A 5,636-nucleotide genomic window follows, 5' to 3' on the forward strand; every position below is an offset into this window, starting at 1 on the left:
AGGCATAGACACTAATGATCATAAGACACAAACATAGATAAACATAAGCACTAAAATTCGAAAAACAAGAAAATAAAGAACAAGGAGATTAAAGAACGGGTCCACCTTAGTGATGGCGGCTTGTTCTTCCTCTTGAAGGTCTTATGGAGTGCTTGAGCTCCTCAATGTCTCTTCCTTGTCTTTGTTGCTCCTCTCTCATGATTCTTTGATCTTCTCTAATTTCATGGAGGAGAATGGAGTGTTCTTGGTGCTCCACCCTTAGTTGTCCCATGTTGGAACTCAATTCTCCTAGGGAGGTGTTTAGTTGCTCCCAATAGTCTTGTGGAGGAAAGTGCATCCCTTGAGGAATCTCAGGGATCTCAGGATGAGTGGGGTCTCTTGTGTGCTCCATCCTCTTCTTAGTGATGGGCTTGTCCTCATCAATAGGGGTGTCTCCCTCTATGTCAACTCCAACTGAATAACAGAGGTGACAAATGAGATGAGGGAAGGCTAACCTTGCCAAGGTGGAAGACTTGTCCGCCACCTTGTAGAGTTCTTGAGCTATGACCTCATGAACTTCCACTTCTTCTCCAATCATGATGCTATGGATCATGATGGCTCGGTCTAGAGTAACTTCGGACCGGTTGCTAGTGGGAATGATTGAGCGTTGAATAAACTCCAACCATCCTCTAGCCATGGGCTTGAGGTCATGCCTTCTCAATTGAACCGGCTTCCCTCTTGAATCTCTCTTCCATTGTGCACCCTCTTCACATATGACTGTGAGGACTTGGTCCAACCTTTGATCAAAGTTGACCCTTCTAGTGTAAGGATGTTCATCTCCTTGCATCATGGGCAAGTTGATGCTAACCTTACATTTTCCGGACTAAAATCCAAGTATTTCCCCCGAACCATAGTAAGATAATTCTTTGGATCCGGGTTCACACTTTGATCATGGTTCTTGGTGATCCATGCATTGGCATAGAACTCTTGAACCATCAAGATTCCGACTTGTTGAATGGGGTTGGTAAGCACTTCCCAACCTCTTCTTCGGATCTCATGTCGGATCTCCGGATATTCACCCTTTTTGAGTGAAAAGGGGACCTCGGGGATCACCTTCTTCAAGGCCACAACTTCATAGAAGTGGTCTTGATGCACCCTTGAGATGAATCTATCCATCTCCCATGACTCGGAGGTGGAAGCTTTTGCCTTCCCTTTCCTCTTTCTAGAGGTTTCTCCGGCCTTGGATGCCATAAATGGTTATGGAAAAACGAAAAAGCAACACTTTTACCACACCAAACTTAAAAGGTTTGCTCGTCTTCGAGCAAAAGAAGAAAGAAGAGAGTAGAAGAAGAAGAAATGAGGAAGAAGGGAATGGCTTTGTATTCGGCCAAAGAGGGGGGGGAAGTGGTGTTTAGGTTGTGTGAAAATGAAGGAGTGAAGAAGGGTATTTATAGGAGAGAGGGGGGGATAGAGTTCGGCCATTATGGGTGGGTTTGGGAGGGAAAGTGGTTTGAATTTGAAGGGTGAGGTAGGTGGGGTTTTATGAAGGATGGATGTGAGTGGTGAAGAGAAAGATGGGAGTTGATAGGTGAAGGGTTTTTGGGGAAGAGGTATTGAGGTGATTGGTGAATGGGTGAAAAAGAAGAGAGAGAGTGGTGGGTTGGTGGGGATCCTGTGGGATCCACAGATCCTGTGGTGTCAAGGAAAAGTCATCCCTGCACCAAATGGCATTCAAAATCACGTTTTGAGCCATTTCTGGCGTTAAACGCCGGGCTGATGCCCATTCCTGGCGTTTAACGCCAGGTTCTTGCCCTTTTCTGGCGTTTAACGCTAGTCTGGTGCCCCTTTCTGGCGTTAAACGCCCAGAATGGTGCCAGACTGGGCGTTAAACGCCCAACTGCTATCCTCACTGGCGTTTAAACGCCAGTGGGTTCTTCCTCCAGGGTGTGCTATTTTTCTTCCTGTTTTTCATTCTGTTTTTGCTTTTTCAATTGATTTTGTGACTTCTTATGATCATCAACCTAAAAAAAATAAAATATCAAAGGAAAATAGATAAAATATAACATTGGGTTGCCTCCCAACAAGCGCTTCTTTAATGTCAGTAGCTTGACAGAGGGCTCTCATGGAGCCTCATATTTTCTCAGAGCAATGTTGGAACCTCCCAACACCAAACTTAGAGTTTGAATGTGGGGGTTCAACACCAAACTTAGAGTTTGGTTGTGGCCTCCCAACACCAAACTTAGAGTTTGACTGTGGGGGCTCTGTTTGACTCTGATTTGAGAGAAGCTCTTCATGCTTTCTCTCCATGGTGACAGAGGGATATCCTTGAGCCTTAAACACAAAGGATTCTTCATTCACTTGAATGATCAGTTCACCCCCATCAACATCAATCACAGCTTTTGCTGTGGCTAGGAAGGGTCTGCCAAGGATGATGAATTCATCTATGCACTTCCCAGTCTCTAGGACTATGAAATCAGTAGGGATGTAATGGTCCTCAATCTTCACCAAAACATCCTCTACAAGTCCATGAGCTTGTTTTCTTGAGTTGTCTGCCATCTCTAGTGAGATTCTTGCAGCTTGTACCTCAAAGATCCCTAGCTTCTCCATTACAGAGAGGGGCATGAGGTTTACACTTGACCCTAAGTCACACAGAGCCTTCTTGAAGGTCATGGTGCCTATGGTGCAAGGTATTGAAAACTTCCCAGGATCTTGTTTCTTTTGAGGTAATTTCTGCCTAGACAAGTCATCCAGTTCTTTGGTGAGCAAAGGGGGTTCATTCTCCCAAGTCTCATTTCCAAATAACTTGTCATTTAGCTTCATGATTGCTCCAAGGTATTTAGCAACTTGCTCTTCAGTGACATACTCATCCTCTTCAGAGGAAGAATACTCATCAGAGCTCATGAATGGCAGAAGTAAATCCAATGGAATCTCTATGGTCTCATTTTGAGCCTCAGATTCCCATGGTTCCTCACTAGGGAACTCATTGGAAGTCAGTGCACGCCCATTGAGGCCTTCCTCAGTGGCGTCCACTTCCTCTCTTTCCTCTCCAAATTCGGCCATGGTTATGGCTTTGCACTCTCCTTTTGGATTTTCTTCTGTATTACTTGGGAGAGTACTAGGAGGGAGTTCAGTAACTTTCTTGCTCAGCTGTCCCACTTGTGCCTCCAAATTCCTAATGGAGGACCTTGTTTCAGTCATAAAACTTTGAGTGGTTTTGATTAGATCAGAGACCATGGTTGCTAAGTCAGAGGGGTTTTGCTTAGAATTCTCTGTCTGTTGCTGAGAAGATGATGGAAAAGGCTTGCCATTGCTAACCCTGTTTCTTCCACCATTATTGTTGAAACCTTGTTGAGGTCTCTCTTGATTCTTCCATGAGAAATTTGGGTGATTTCTCCATGAAGAATTATAGGTGGTTCCATAGGGTTCTCCTAGGTAATTCACCTCTTCCATTGAAGGGTTCTCAGGATCATAAGCTTCTTCTTCAGAGGAAGCATCCTTAGTACTGCTTGGTGCATTTTGCATTCCAGACAGACTTTGAGAAATCAAATTGACTTGTTGAGTCAATATCTTATTCTGAGCCAAAATGGCATTCAGAGTATCAATCTCAAGAACTCCTTTCTTCTGACTTGTCCCATTGTTTACAGGATTTCTTTCAGAAGTGTACATGAATTGGTTATTTGCAACCATTTCAATGAGCTCTTGAGCCTCTGTAGGCGTCTTCTTCAGATGAAGAGATCCTCCAGCAGAGCTATCCAAAGACATCTTGGATAGTTCAGAGAGGCCATCATAGAAAATACCTATGATGCTCCATTCAGAAAGCATGTCTGAGGGACACTTTCTGATTAATTGTTTGTATCTTTCCCAAGCTTCATAGAGGGATTCACCATCCTTCTGTCTGAAGGTTTGGACTTCCACTCTAAGCTTACTCAATTTTTGAGGTGGAAAGAACTTTGCCAAGAAGGCATTGACTAGCTTTTCCCAAGAGTCCAGGCTTTCTTTAGGTTGTGAGTCCAACCATATTCTAGCTCTGTCTCTTACAGCAAAAGGGAATAGCATCAGTCTGTAGACCTCAGGGTCAACCCATTAGTCTTGACTGTGTCACAGATTTGCAAGAACTCAGCTAAAAACTGATGAGGATCTTCCAATGGAAGTCCATGGAACTTGCAATTCTGTTGCATTAGAGAAACTAACTGAGGCTTAAGCTCAAAGTTGTTTGCTCCAATGGCAGGGATAGAGATGCTTCTCCCATAGAAGTCGGGAGTAGGTGCAGTAAAGTCACCCAGCACCTTCCTTGCATTGTTGGCATTGTTGTTGTTTTCGGCTGCCATGGGTTCTTCTTCTTTGAAGAATTCGGTCAGGTCCTCAACAGAGAGTTGTGCCTTAGCTTCTCTTAGCTTTCGCTTCAAGGTCCTTTCAGGTTCAGGGTCAGCTTCAACAAGAATGCCTTTGTCTCTGCTCCTGCTAATATGAAAGAGAAGAGAACAAGAAAATGTGGAATCCTCTATGTCACAGTATAGAGATTCCTTGAGGTGTCAGAGAAAAATAAAAATAAAAGAAGGAAGAAGGAAAAGAATTCGAACTTTAATTAGATGGAGTTCGAATTGTGCATTAAGAAGGAGTGATACTCCATAAATAGAAGGATGTGAGAAGGAGGGAAGAGAATTTTCGAAAATTAAGTTAAAAAGTTTGAAAACATTTTGAAAAGCACTACTTGATTTTCGAAAATAAGAGTGGGAAAGAAATCAAGTGATTTTTGAAAAAGATTTTGAAATTAGAAATTAAAAAGATTTTATTGAAAACTAATTTGAAAAAGATGTGGTTAAGAAGATATGATTGGTTTAAAAAAAATGTGATTGAGAAGATATGATTTGAAAAACATTTTAAAAAGATTTTATTTGAAAACAATTTTAAAAGATATGATTTTAAAAATTAATGACTTGCCTAACAAGAAAAGATATGATTCAAACATTAAACCTTTCTCAACAGAAAAGGCAATATACTTGAAATGTTCAATCAAATCATTAATTGTTAGTAAGTATCTTTGAAAAAGGAAAGAAATTGATTTGAAAACATTTGATTGAAAGGATATGATTTGAAAAAGATTTGATTTTGAAAAACTTTGAAAACTTGAAAAAAATTTGATTTGAAAAACAAAATCCTCCCCCTTGTACCATCCTGGCGTTAAACGCCCAGAATGGTATCCATTCTGGCGTTTAACGCCCAAAATGCTACCTTTTTGGGCGTTAAACGCCCAACCAGGTACCCTGGCTGGCGTTTAAACGCCAGTCTGTCCTTCTTCACTGGGCGTTTTGAACGCCCAGCTTTTCTGTGTAATTCCTCTGCTGCATGTTCTGAATCTTCAGTCCCCTGTACTATTGACTTGAAAATAGAACCAAGATCAAATAAACAAGGCATGCAAGACACCAAACTTAAGATTAGACACTAGACTCAAACAAGAAAAAGAAGAAATAGAAAATACTTTATGTTTCCTGTTTCTTGAAAGAAATTTTTTTTTGGTTTTTATGATTTTGTAAATTTTTTTGTGCTTTTTTTTTCGAAAATTATATGGAGATAGAAAATAAAGGTTTCAGAATTCTCAATTTGAATTTCCAGGAATCATTGCAATGCTAGTCTAAGACTCCGGTCCAGGAATTAGA

General features: G+C 41.3%; 1 non-coding gene across 1 annotated transcript; it reads left to right on the top strand.

Moving 5' to 3' along the window:
- Positions 1-3,795: 3,795 nt before the first annotated feature.
- LOC130952549 (small nucleolar RNA R71) lies at positions 3,796-3,903 on the top strand. Its single transcript, XR_009074729.1, has one exon. It is a non-coding gene; the product is annotated as a small nucleolar RNA R71 (small nucleolar RNA).
- Positions 3,904-5,636: the final 1,733 nt, after the last annotated feature.

This window comes from Arachis stenosperma, chromosome 9 (genome assembly GCF_014773155.1).
Source record: "Arachis stenosperma cultivar V10309 chromosome 9, arast.V10309.gnm1.PFL2, whole genome shotgun sequence".
In the NCBI taxonomy this organism is placed as follows: Eukaryota; Viridiplantae; Streptophyta; class Magnoliopsida; order Fabales; family Fabaceae; genus Arachis; species Arachis stenosperma.